The sequence below is a fragment of the Dipodomys ordii genome, unplaced genomic scaffold (assembly GCF_000151885.1).
Source record: "Dipodomys ordii isolate 6190 unplaced genomic scaffold, Dord_2.0 Scaffold68, whole genome shotgun sequence".
Classification (NCBI taxonomy): domain Eukaryota; kingdom Metazoa; phylum Chordata; class Mammalia; order Rodentia; family Heteromyidae; genus Dipodomys; species Dipodomys ordii.
Window position 1 is genome coordinate 4,813,128 of NW_012267284.1, and position 13,986 is coordinate 4,827,113.

The 13,986-nt window shown below is 43.8% G+C and overlaps 1 protein-coding gene and 1 pseudogene across 1 annotated transcript in view; both read right to left on the bottom strand.

The window, feature by feature from the left end:
• Rnf216 (ring finger protein 216) overlaps nt 1–13,986 on the bottom strand; it is a 102,389-nt gene that overhangs the window by 45,760 nt on the left and 42,643 nt on the right. The window lies entirely within an intron of this gene.
• Nucleotides 9,070–9,568, bottom strand: LOC105990987 (annotated as a pseudogene).

A 13,986-nucleotide genomic window follows, 5' to 3' on the forward strand; every position in this document is an offset into this window, starting at 1 on the left:
TCTTCAGCTCAAGGCGAGCGCTCTACCACTTGAGCTACAGCGCCACTTCCGGTTTTCTGGTGGTTTATTGGAGATAGGAGTCTCACGGTCTCTCCTGCCCAGGCAGGCTTTGAACCTCGATCCTCAGATCTCAGCCTCCTGAGTAGCTAGGATTACAGGCGTGAGCCACCAGCGCCTTGCCGGCCAATTGGATATTTCTAAGTATAAAATGAACTTTTCACATGTTGTAGGCATTAAGAAGGATAAGAAAGGGAAAAGCAGGAACTAGTTAGGCAACAGCCAACCTTAGAGGGAACTTCAAAGCAAGCTACAACCTCTCTAAGAGTTTCTTCCTCTTTTTAGAGGAAGTAAGAAGGGAACTGTAGATCTTTTGATAAGAGGAATTTCCCCCTTTGCTACGTGGGAGATACTCCCAGTGTTTGTGTTTTTCTCAAGTTAGGCAACACTGCCTGAAGCATGCTGTGACCAAATTAGGAAGCAAGTCCACTGATGTCTCTTAAGCTGGACACATGGCCAGGATGCCCAGGCATGCAAAGACAGTGATAGATGGGCAAGAATAGATTCTCTGACCAAGATGGAAATGCTATGTGCTTGAGAAATTAGCCTTAAAGATTACAACTAATTACAATTAATAATTATTCTGCAACAGATGTACTTGTCCCTGACAAAAAGTGCTTCCCAGATTTCCACAAGCAAAGAGGGCTTGGGAAGCAGTGAGATGACTCTCCATGGGTACAACCCTTACATTCCACAACAGCCCCCAAAAAGGCCAAGGGTCATGCCAGTCAGTTCTTCCATCGATTGGAAAATTCACTTTTAGCCAAGTGAGAAAGAAATCAAGACATCTTACCAAAAAAAGAGCTTTTTAAACTTCACATTGTAAGGCTGCTTGCATAGTGGCTTTCTTACCTAGTGTAGCAAGGCTTTGGCATGGTCCTGCAGTGTGGACAGAAGGTCCAGACATGCACTTCCACAGGCCTCACTCCACTGAGCCTGCTTCAGCTGCTTCCATTTAATGATCCTCTCTTTCAGGAATGACGTGTGAGTCATTGCTGAATCTGAGCTTGTGAGCCTAGAGCTCTACCAACCAGCACTGCCTGGTACCAACATTCAAACATACAACCTTGAAGAGTCCTGCTTTCTCTCCCAACTTTCCAGATCAGCAAGATTATTGGATAGGATTTTTATTCCCTCAGGAATGTGCTACACTCAGTTTCAGCTTCAGCTATGAAATCAGATGTGCAGTTAAAATAAAGGTAAGTTTAAATGACAAAGTAAACTTCTTCCTTCCTTCTTTCCTTCCTTCCTGCCTTCCTTCATTCTTTCCTTCCTCTCCATCCCCCCTCCCAATCCTTTTCTGGTGTCACTGGAGATTAAATTTCATTTCTTTATAGGAGAACATTTGCAAGATGCAGACACAGCAAGAACCTGCTGAAACAGCTTTCCCTTTCAGACACCTGCCCAGTTTGTGTTGGAATATCATCCTGGCCACGTTATCAGGGTACATAGGGTAGGAATTATGTAGCTACTGTCTCAATATTCTAATGTTAAAAAGGTAAGCTTTTTTTCCCTTATTACTCCTGTGTTGATTCTGAACAGTTCGAACAGTTATTTACAATCACCTAAAGGACCTGTGGGTTTTGTAGGTAACACTACAAAGATTATGTACTTCCTTAAATACCCTGGTTTGAGCAACACCAATTAAGGTCCATAAATTAAGACTTGGAATTCTATTAATCAAAGTTCCCAGTACTCACCTTTAAATGAGTCAAACTGTACATTAATGGGGACAAATTAAGAGGGCCAATGCTGAACCTAAGTTCACAAATAATCAAAAGATGAAAGTTGAATTATCTCTGAGCTCACTGATCAACAGTGGGGTATAATCTAAGTCCACATTATAATTATAGAGAACCAAGTGTCAACATTATAGAACGACCTGGGGAGGCTTCACATATCCATATGTGTCCCTCTAGATGAATGGAAGCTGAGAATGACACTGCTGCCTGTCCTTGGCCCACATGCCCCAGTCTGAGGGCCTGGACCAAGGGTATACCTTGCTCTCCTTTGGCACTATGGTTACCTGTTGCCCTGGAGCCCAGATTGACTGAGGCTTGATTCCTGTGAAAGTGGCTCTTACTGTTGGTCTTCTGCTTTCTCCCTGCAGTGCAGAAGGCTCAGTGGCTATAGACAAGTCTTGTTGCCCTTTTATGGTAGAAAAATGAATTGCTTGCCCAGCAGTGGAGCTGAGAGAGATGACAGAACGGAAAGTTGTCATTTGTTGTGGTTTTGGCAGCCACAGTAGAGAGTGTTTTCCCCTCTGTCACTCTTGGACAGGAGAAAACAAACCTGGCCAATTGCTCCCAGATGCATCCTTCCTTCCCTGCCTGCTGTTTAGGAGCAGTGAGCACTAGTTTTGTGGAAATGCTCTTTTTAGAAGACAGAGGTGCCCCCCAAACCCAATTCCAGGCACTGTGCTAGAGGAACAGACCCTTGATTCCTTGTCAAAGAGTATAGGGGCTAGAGCTGAGCAGGGAGGTCACTCACATGACCAGTAGAGTCTTGTTCCCTGTCTGTAATGAGGCATGGAGGGCTCAGAAAACAGCTACTAACTTCAGATAAGCCTATCCCAAGAAAACATATGGATGTCTGTCACCCATGTGTTTGTTAGTAGGACAGCAGTTTGTATCACAGTGCCTTAAATTGTTTGCATTTCTGTTGGGAGGCCCATGGAGAAAAAGCAGGCTTCCCAGCAGCTGGGGAAACATGTTGCAAAAGGAGAATTAAGCAATTCTCTGTATGCACATCAAGAGTTAGAGAAATTAAGCTTATCTGAGTGAGAGAAATTAAGCTTATCCAACATACTTTCGGCTGGAAAACAAGCCTTTTTAAATGAGTGGGGAAAAAACTTGTGATGATTAACACAGTTTCTTTCATATTTAAAGCACCCAAGGACTAAAAAAATATGCTGGGCTGTGGAATTACAGCAAAGCACCAACTGCCAAATGATCTGCTCCTGGAACAGTAAGCCACAGGAAGCCATAAAAAGGAGGAGCAATGGCAGGGAAGGGTGGGAGGAGGTACTGGACATATGTGTCTTGAGAACTTGGCTCTGACGGCCATGGACTGGCTTGTTCACTTGTTTGCCCTTAAAGCTTTCTTTTCTGTCCATCTCTAGAGTCCATCTTGACCATTCTTAGGCCAGCTCTCAAAGGCTGAAGCTTCTAATCCAACTTCAGCCTTCTGGAAAATGGTAGAGTGGCTGCAAATAGTTACAGCTTTGTATGAGTGGGCTTCAGAATGAGGATTGGTTCATGGGGGACTGCAGGAGAACTGTGGACCCCAGGTTACTAGAAATGGTTTGCATGGTAGTAACTACTCTAAGAAGGTATGGTAGCTCCCACTGTTCTCATTCTGCTTCTCCCAATGCCCCTTCCCTCTCATGGATTGGCAAGGATTATCCTCAAAGCAGCAGGTGAGCTCACTGTTACTGTGTTAGGCCCATGCCAGCACCTTGGGTTCTCTAGCGTCAAATTCACACTCCTTGTTCTGCATTGTGAAGTCCTCTACAATCTGGGGATGATTTATCTTCCTATTCTTCCTTCTATCTGCTCTGGTCTTATGTCCACTGGCTGACCCTGTACACAGTTTGACTTATGTCATTCTCTGGCCCCAAAGTAAAATTCTCCCTGTCTCCACCCATTAGATCAGGCCAAGGCCATCTCATTTGCAGTAATCTATTCCTCAGCTGAATTCAAGTAATCCTTTCTTCCTCAGATTCTACCTCCTATCCTTCATCGTTTAACTGTCTGGATGAGTTGGCATTTTCCTAGACTAAGTTAGGGCCAAGGTTGACCTTTCTATATTACTTCTGGAACAGCTTCTCTAATTAAGTAGCTGCTGAATGAATGACCAAATTGAAAGCAGAACAGAGACTCATAAAGCCTATACTGAGGGAGCAGTGGATGTCTGTGTTAAGATGAGAAAAAGGCTAAGAAGTAGAAGAGGCAGGAGCCTTGCTTACTTTTATGGCTGGGCAAAAGTCCTAAGGAAGAATGGGTCCAGAAAAAGATTAAGAATTGATAGCAGGGCAAAGTGGTAGTAGTAGTGATCAGGGCCCAAGGGTTAGGAAGAAGGGAGGTGCTCACCTGGAGGAGAGTTACATGCTGGAGACTGAGAAAGAGAGAGAGAGAAAGAGAGAGAGAGAGACAGAGAGAGAGGGGACAGAGTAGAGACAGACAGACAGAGAGAGAGAAAGAGAGAATGTTAGAGAGAGAAAGAGAGTGTTAATAAAGAGCAGGTACTGGTCTTGAGGGTGAAGGGGAGATTTTCATGGAGGTGAAAGAACTTGGAAGAAGACCACAGGACAAGCTGTAGTCAAAGAGAAGAAAAAATTGTGATCTATTTCATTTGCTTTCAGCTAGAACCCGGATCAGCTTCTTAGACATAGAAAGCTTTTGAAATTTAAAATGCTTTTCAAGAGCCTCTGATGGGAAATAAAACTAAAAAGAAAAAAGTGCTTTTATGAGGCTATAGGGATTTGATCTGAGAATCTCTTAGTCTATTTCTTTTTTGAAAATCAAATGCCAATCTCAGGCTGAAAATCTTCAGTTTTCTAGAAATCAACAAATTTAGTTTGGAAGGACACTGATAGGTCATTTGGTCTCTCTTCTAACTGTCCCCACGACAGTCTGTTGGAGTTGGTACCAGAGGATCAGGAGCAGGATCAGGAGCAGCTGTTGCAGCAGCAGCTGTTGCAGCTGCTGGGGGGAAGAGATGTTGTAATGGACTGCAGACTGCACTTAGTGCCATCTTTCACTGGCTACATTAAGACCTAAACAGCCATCACAGATTCAAATGTCATTTTTGTTAGTTTCCCTAGGGGGAGGAGTGTCAGAGAATACTAGGTCTCCTCATATAGAAGGTTCTTTACAAACAGAAACGATACACACAGAACCTTCCTTCTACGAGGATGACAGTCCTTTACTTTTCCACTGGTATTTTCCTGTTATGTTACAAATTTTCTCACTTCTTAAAAAAAATCAATACAGCCTTCCAAAAGGACATTTTTAATTCCCAGGAATAATACACCCTCCTCACATCAGCAAAGCAAAGCAGGTACAAGGGCAGAGACAGCTAATACCAGAAGACTTGGTGTTATTTAGTTTTGGACATGGTAAATAAATCCTGAGCTACTACTAAGCTACACCTCTAAAGCCTCTCGTTTTTGTGTGTTTTTTTTTTTTGTTATTATGGTAAGCTTTAGGCATATACAAAAGAAGGTATGTTAAGAATCCCATGTACCCATCACTCATAGGTAACAATGATCAACTCAAAGCCAATCCTAGTCCATCTTTCAGCCTCCTCTATCCCCCTACCTTGGCATAATTTTGAAGCAAATTCCAGATTAATTCTTTCATTTATAAACATTTTAGTTTTTATCTCCAAAAGATAAGGCCTCTGAAAAGTATCCTAGCATACCAAGACCACACCTAAAAACACGCAAGTAACTCAGGTCCAAGATCTGGCACCTGCTGGTGTATGACTCTGAGCAGATAAGAGTACAAGGCCCCTAGGAACCACCCAGTTAGGTACAATTACCAGGTCCCTGGACTTCAGCCTGTGCTAAGGATGATGCCAAATCCCTAACACCAGGAATTCTGACAGCATTTACTTTGATTATCTGAGGTGCTGCCACTAGCTGTTTCACTGAGCTCCTTCAGCATTGACCTCAGCCCATTGGATTTTGTTTCTCTTTACTCCTCTGAGTTACCAAGGTTACTTTGAGTCTATTTTCTCAGGGGACATTAGCATGTAGTACAGACACAGAGCACACAAGTGTAATCTAATTTCAAAGAGGCAGCAGGAATTGGTGCCTTTGCCTGCTGTGACAGGCAGCGGGGTTTTCTGAACCTAGGTGATAGAATGTTGTGGCCGCTGACATAGACTCTCATTTTAAATTGTGGTCTGTGGGCAAGCTACCTCTGGGGATTAAAGAGATAACAAAGTCTTCCTTATTCTTGGTTCCCTTGTTTCAAAAGTCAGAGAGGATACTAAGGAGTAAAAGGCCATTTCTATTTCTTCGTTACCACACTGCAATTGGGAAAGGACCTTGAATTCAACAGAAAACACAAGAAATAGCACTCAACAGCTCTGGCCTGGCTTTGCTCTAATTCTGCTCAATGCTCTGAACATTCCCCTTTGCTACATATTCTCCTTCTACATTGCTGTGTCTTGACAGACACCCACTGGATGGGGAGTTTTCATGCTGGTGGTGTTGCCCTAGCAACAACTTCTCTTCTACCTGGCAAGGCTAGAAACCCTGCAGTGCTCTGTGCTAGGAATGCAAAGAGGGGACATGATCACCCAGCACTTCAACATACAAGCACAAGATGCCTGCATGCGCATGCGTACTATCTCACACAGTGCCTTTTCTCAAGGACATCCCAATGAGATCACTAAAACAAAGTAAATGCTGACAACAGAAATACACAATTAGTGTAAAGATGAAAGGAAGGATAAACCACTCTTATAAAAAGATATTTTGTAGATATCAATTCTTGAGGGATTTTTAATGTGAGATTTTAAAAAGCAGAATCAAAATATATCTTTTCTCCAGGGAGAACACAGGCATAGAAAAATGCCATCAAGTTATTTTAGCAAAACATATAAAAGGGCTAAATAAATGGTGAGTGGTTTCTAAAAGAGCCACTGAAAGCTTAGGAGCCACATAGAACTTGCCAATAAGATGAGGCTGCAATGAGTCTGATGAGTGATACTAACTGGAGATCACAAAAAGCATGGAACAAGTCAGAATATGTTTTGTTTTTTTTTTTCTGGGTTGGTTATGGGGCTTGAACAGCCTGGGTGCTATCCCTGAGCTCTTCAGCTCACAGTGAGTGCTCTACCGCTTGAGCCACAGTGCCACTTCCAGTTTTCTGGTGGTTAATTGGAGATAAGAGTCTCTCAGACTTTCTCCTGCCTGGGCTGGCTTTGAACTGGGATCCTCAGATCTCAGCCTCCTGAGTAGCTAGGATTACAGGCATGAGCCACCTACGTCAGCAGAAAATCTGTTTTAATAAAGCAAAACCTTAAAAAAAATCCACAATATTTTTAAGTACTGAGAGGCAAGTACGTCCTAACACTCCAGGGACAGTAAGAGGTGAGCACATTGCTCTTATCACTAGCTCCTGTTAGGGCAAGTGTGGTGGCTAGGACTGAGTAAACAAAGGTCAGGGCCAGTAAGTCAAAAAGCCATTACAAATGAGTCATAGAGACAAATCACACATTTTAATCACTACTCTGTGACTAATTCTGATTTCTCTAACAAAATGTGCCACTGATTTTGTTTTGAGGTCATTCCTATATCATTTTAAAAACTATTATTCCCTGAGATTCCAGTCCTGAGTATGGATGAAAAACTCCTGAGAACTTTGAGGAGGGGCATAGTCAAGCTGATGTCAGAAGTACCGACGTCAAAAAACCAGCAGAGAGCAACTCATATGCAACTGTTTATAGAACATAGAGATTATTTCATGTATTTGTTGGCAAAAAATGAGCTGCAAAAGTATCCCCATCAGGTGTGGTGGTGCACACCTGAAATCCCAGCTGAGGCAGTAAGATTTTGAGTTCAATGCCAGCCTGGGGATACAGGACCTTAATCTCAAAAAACCAAACAACAACAACAAAAAGCTGATCCCTTATACTTTATATCACACTGGAGTGCTGGTAAGAAATGAACGTTTCGAGTACATGACATGATACGTTATTTTGTTCCCCAAAGGTGTTTTATATCTACTTAGTTTAGAAGAATTCTGTGGTATCATAGCAGCTTTAGGAAGTCCTTTTATCACCTGTGTCTGCCCATCCTGAATTTGGGGTCAGCATCAGTCTCTTCAGTTATTTTTTGTTTAGTGACATGAAGCACAAGGCACTGGACTAGACTATGTTGCACTTACACTGTACTTTTTACTTTTTTTTTTTTGTCATTCATGGGGCTTGAACTCTGGACCTGGGCTGCCCCTGAGCTCTTCTGCTCAAGGCAAGTGCTCTACCATGTGAGCCACAGTGCCACTTCTAGTTTTCTGGTGGTTAACTGTAGATAAGCTCATGGACTTTCCTGCCTGGGCTGGCTTTGAACTGTGTCCCTCAAATCTTCGCCTCCTGAGTAGCTAGGATTTACAGGTGTGAGCCACCGAAGCCTTTTACTTTTTTTTTTTTTTTTGGGTCCGGTTGTGGGGCCTGAACTCAGGGCCTGGGCGCTGTCCCTCAGCTCTTCAGTTCAAGGCTAGCACTCTAGCACTTGAGCCACAGCGCCACTTCCGGCTTTTTTCTTTTTGTTTATGTGATACTGAGGAATCGAACCCAGGGACTCAGGCATGCAAGGCAAGCACTCTACCACTGAGCCACCTTCCCAGCCCCGCCTTTTACTTTTTATAACTGTTATTGGGATTTTTTTTTTTTTGGTCGGTTGTGGGGCTTGAACTCTGGGCCTGGGCACTGTCCCTGAGGTCTTCAGCTCAAGGCTAGTGCTCTTCCACTTGAGCTACAGCACCACTTCTCGCTTTTCCTGCTTATATGGTGCTGAGGAATCAAACCCAAGTGCCTCATGAATGCAAGGCAAACACTCTACCACTGAGCCACCTTCCCAGCCATGTTATTGGGATTTGAACTGAGGGTTTCAGGCTTGCTGTCAGGTACTGAACAATGTGTGGCTCTAGCTCTGTTGTATGGTTATTATTATTTTTTTACAGATCTTTAATAATCATTTATTATTTATTTGTCCCTCTACAGCCCATCTCTCACACTGAGGTTATTTGAAGTGGGTCACTCAGTAATCAGATACCCACCTCCCTCATTTTGTAGCTTATGTGGGCAGAGCTAGCTGGTGTCTCCTTCTGGATGCTGGCAGAAGGGAGGAGGTCCTGGGCATACTCATAAAGGTGATTACACCCAGGAAGGTTGATTATCAGACTCGTAGAAAAAATCCTCCCAATAAAGGCACTTTTATCTTAACAGGGGGCTGAAGAGTTGCTTGGCTGGGAGTGTTGTGGGCTGAGAGGAGTTTTTCCTATAGAGGAGTGATTTGCAGAGCGCAGTGAGTGAAGTTCACCTACATGGGACCATCTGTGGGGTCTGTGGGGGCTGCTGTGTGTCTTTGCTGCCAAAGAAGGAAGGTGAAGTAGGCATCATAGCCAAAAAGTAAAGTAGCTATTAGGCCCAGTACTCCAGCAGTGATTTTGGAATGGCCTTCCCTCTCAACAAGGACCACAATGGAGGTGACCAGGTAGAGGATGGCAGATATGGGGGCTCAGAAGAAATCACTCCAGGGCCAGTTGATGAATGGTATCTTGGTGTACCAGTCACACATATAGATGACAAACAGGACAGCAGCAATGATAATTTCAATCACCAACAGGGAGGAATATGCTGATGTAGAAGCACTGAAGCAAATCAGAATCACCAGGCAGAATAAAATCTCCGCGAACAGAAGTCCCTTTAGAGTATGCTAGTAGTTGGTGCAGGCTGTCCAGCAGCCAGGGGCCAAGTAGCACTCGGAACCCGCCATGGTGTGGACTGGTGTCCCTAGGAGTGCAGAGGAGCTGCTCGTTGGCTCATTGTATGGTTATTTTTGAGACAGGAACTTGTTTCCTGCCTGGGTGTGGTCCTGGACCTCAATCTACCTATTTAGGCTTTCCATAGCTGCTAGGTTGTTCAGTTTCCTTCCAATGAGATTTTGTTTTTTTGGTCAGTCATGGGGCTTGAACTCAGGCCCTGGAAGCTGTCCCTGAGCTCTTTTGCTCAAGGCTAGTGCTCTACCACTTTGAGCAACAGCACCACTTCTGATTTTCTGGTGGGTAATTGGAAGTTAAGAGCCTAGGTTGGCTTTGAACTGTGATCCTCAGATCTCAGCCTCCAGAGTAGCTGGAACTACAGGAATGAGCCACCAGCTTCCAGCTTTTTTTTTTTTTCCCCTTTTTGTTGTTCTTTTTGGAATCATGATCCTGCCAACCTTAGCCTCCTAGGTAGTATTGAGTGACAGGTGCATGCCACTAAACCCAATTACGGTTTTAGAAGAGGTCTTATCAACTTAAATGCTCAGGCTAGCCTCAAACTGTAAATCCTTCTATTCTTATCTTAGTCTTCCAAGTACCTAAGACTACAAGTATGAGCCACCACACCTGGCACTACTCAAAGGTAAGTATGACTGTTCTCATATAGCTGGGGGAATTTTTAGGTCATGCTACTAAAGAAGCTAGAGTTAAAGCATAAACAGGCTAAAATGTAAAAGCCTCTCAGGTTAACCACCATGCTGTTATTTTCAAGGCTGCAGGTAGGTGACTGCCATGTACTTCACTAATGATTATGACTGCACAGTACTCAGCACAAAGCTGGACACAGAGCAGCAAGCACATCAATGCCCAGACCACTGCTCACCCCTGGTCTTAAATACAACTCCCCATATAAAAGAGAACTCACAAGAAAGCCAAGTCCCAAGCAATGTTGACAAAGAGAAAAACAAGATCTCATCTGAACACAACAGAAGATTATGTAATTTGTCTCCTGGGAAATGATATATTTTAACCATCACCCAGCTTCCTGGGCATGAGAGAAGTACCAGAACATTCTCTTGAGGACAAGGCAGAGTAATGCCAAATTCCTGGAGATCAGGAAGGCGAGAAAACAGCTGAGGCTCAGACCAGTTGCTACTAGGTCCTTAGATTTCTCAGAGTCCCCGCTGACCACTGAGCCTGTCTAGACAGCCGTGGCTCAGAAATGTGATCAGGTTGACATGCGCTCTGCCACAAAGTCAGCCTCTAAGTTCTTTAAGGAGAGAAACCCAAGAGCTATAGCAGCTCTGCAGAGGGCCAACAGAGTGAGATAGTTGTTTTTGTTTTTTCCTTTTCTTTTCTTGGTGCAGGTCCAGAGGTTTGAATTCAGGGACTAGGCACTGTTCCTGAGCTCAAGAATAGTACTCTACCACTTGAGCCACTACTCCACTTCTCGCTTTTTTTTTTTGGTAGGTAATTGTAGATAAGAGTCTCATTTTCCTGCCTGGATTGACTTTGAACCATGAACCTCAGATCTCAACTTCCTGAGTAGCTAGCTAGGAATACAGGTGCCCAGTGATAGTTGCTTTTCTACTCAGTGTTTCCTATCATGGGATGAAGTAGATAAAATAGAAAACAAACCTTTTTTTTTTTTGGTTGGTGGTGGGGCCTGAACTCTGGGCCTGGGCACTGTCCCTCAGTTCTTCAGCTCAAGGCTAGCACTCTACCGCTTGAGCCACAGAGCCACTTCTGGTTTTCTGGTAGTTAATTTGAGATAAGAGTCTGATGGACTTTCCTGCCCAGGCTGACTTTGAACCTTGATCCTCAGATCTCAGCCTCCTGAGCAGCTAGGATTACAGGTGTGAGCCACCGGCTTCTGGCTCCTGAGCTTCTTTTGCTTAAGGCTAGTACTCTATCACTTGAGCCACAGGGCCATTTCTAGCCTTTTCTGTTTATATGGTACTGAGGAACCAAACCCAGGGCTTCATACATGCTAAGCAAGCACTCTATCACTAAGCCACATTCACAGCCTACAAAAGTGTTTCTTTAGTATGAAGGATTCAATCAACTTTTTATTCGGGTAGTTAGATCCCTCCCTTTTAGTCACTATAGGGCTAGAGGTGTGGCTCAAGTGGCAGGGTATCTATCTAGCAAGTGCCCAGCTCTGAGTTCATACTTCAGTAGAGAGAAAAAAAAAAGTCACTGTAAACAGTATTAATTCAATTTTAATGGGTAAGTAGAATGGGAAGAGAGAGAAGCAATCTTGCCCACTGTAGCCTTCTATCCTTTTGGAAATAAACATCTGCTGAAGTGACTAGGTTCTCTGTTCTGGGTATGCATGGAGGTGGGCACTAAGATACCGGATAAGGGTGTGCTCATGTGTATAGTTATTAGTCAAACCACTTCTAAGATTAAGAAACCCATTGCAGACCGAAATATGGTGCTTTTTACTACAGAAAAACTTAAAAAAGAGAAAACTGATGAAAATACTAGATAAAAACTGAGATTCTGAAACCACTGTGCTCAATGTAAGTTCTGCTCAATAGCTCATGGAAGGAAGGATGGACTGCAGACATGGTGCTTGGGATCTACCTTGGGGCCATAACAAGGCAAGTACCACTGTTGGCAATTACCTAACATTAAACTTCAGTGTCTACTCCCCTGTGCCACCCCTCCCCTTGGGTTGTGGGGCTTGAACTGTTGGCCTGGGTGCTGTTCCTGAGCTCTTTTGTTCAAGGCTGGTGCTCTACTACTATGAGTCCCACTTCCGATTTTCTGGTGGTTAAGACTCTTACCTCTATGAGTCTCACATGAACTTTTCTGCCAGCCTGGGCTGGCTTTGAATCACAATCCTGAGCAGCTAGGATTTATAGATGTGAGCCACCAGAGACTGGCATCAGTGTCTACTTTGTATGGTCACTGTGAGGACCAGCAGGAGCCAAGGGCTCTCTGGCAGGCACTCTCCAAGATGGACTGATAGAGGTACAACCCAAAGCATCTCAGCAAGAACCTCTCTTGGAACAAGAGACCCCCTTGCAAAGAGCATGTCACACTACATGTGGAGGAGAGGATTTCTCCCCTCCTCTCCTCTTTTTGGACTTCAACAACTCAGCGTGGACTTCCACTCCAGTGAATGAGCCCTCATCCTTGGGCTTAAAAATCTTTTTGTCACCCAGACATTTGGTTCCTGTCAACAGCACTTCCTGAACAAAGGCCCTCCCTAATAATGGGAACAAGAAAACCAAGCTTCATTCATCTCTAGATAATGTGGAGGCCTGGCTCCACCCAGGAGCCAGTTAACTGGCTGGGCCCCCGATTAGAGTGTGGCTTATAAAGTGCCAACTATCTGCCATCACAGCTGGAGCTGCCTTGGCACTGACAGCTGATCCAGTTCATTTATATTCCCTTCACACATCCCTTCAGATACTGCAGGCGGCTGCAGATGCCTTTTTTCTTTCTTTCTTTTTTTTTTAAGTAATTAACCAGTTTGTTACAGATGTGAATTTTGGTTATATTTCACTAGCAGAAAGCTAGCAACACTGAATGTCACAGAGGATAGAAAGGACCTAGTCCCAGAAGAAAAATGATCAGGAATAGTCTATGTGTGGAAAAGGACAAAAAAAAGCAAATACAAATGACCTGGGGGAGCCTTGGGTGATTACAAAAATCACATTCACATTCTCAGTTTCCATTAAGACTTCAAGACAGACATTCTTCAGTTACTCTGGTTATACTGTCACTGTCTGATGGTCTCTTTCTCAGATTTGCGTCCTGAGAGTTCCCAAAACTCTACCTCATGGCCCTGGCTAACTTTCCAGAAAGTTCTATGCATATTGCTGAATTCATAAGCAAAGTGATGATTCCAGGAAAGCAGAAAGAAAAATGTCTGACCCTAAGAATAAATATTCTGGAATTATCACTTCCAAATCTCCCTAAAATCTCTCAAACCCACCATTCTTCCTACCCCAAACCAAAAGAGAGCCAATGTTCCCTGCAGAATGAAAAACAAACTGAGAAATGCTTTATCTGAGAACTCATAAGGAAGAGGAGGGTCTCAACAAAGCATTCCAACATGTACAAGAAACAAAGCTGTGTTCTATCTCAGGAGAGACAGTATCTTACCCTGAGAACTGTGGGCACCAAGTCCTCTTCCAGATAATACATTCATATACACCTTATTTCAGCTTCTGGCTACTGGTAGAGACTGTAAATGCCTTAGTCTTTTACATGGGCCAAAATCAGCTTGACAATCATTTCTTTCTTGTGTGTGTGCGCCAATCTTTTTTTTTTTTTGTTGTTGCTAGTGGGGCTTGAACTCTGGGCCTGGGTGCTGTACCTCAGCTCTTCAGCTCAAGGCTAGTGCTCTACCACTTGAGCCACAGCACCACTTCCAGCTTTTTCTGCTTATGTGGTGCTGAGGAATTGAACCCAGGGC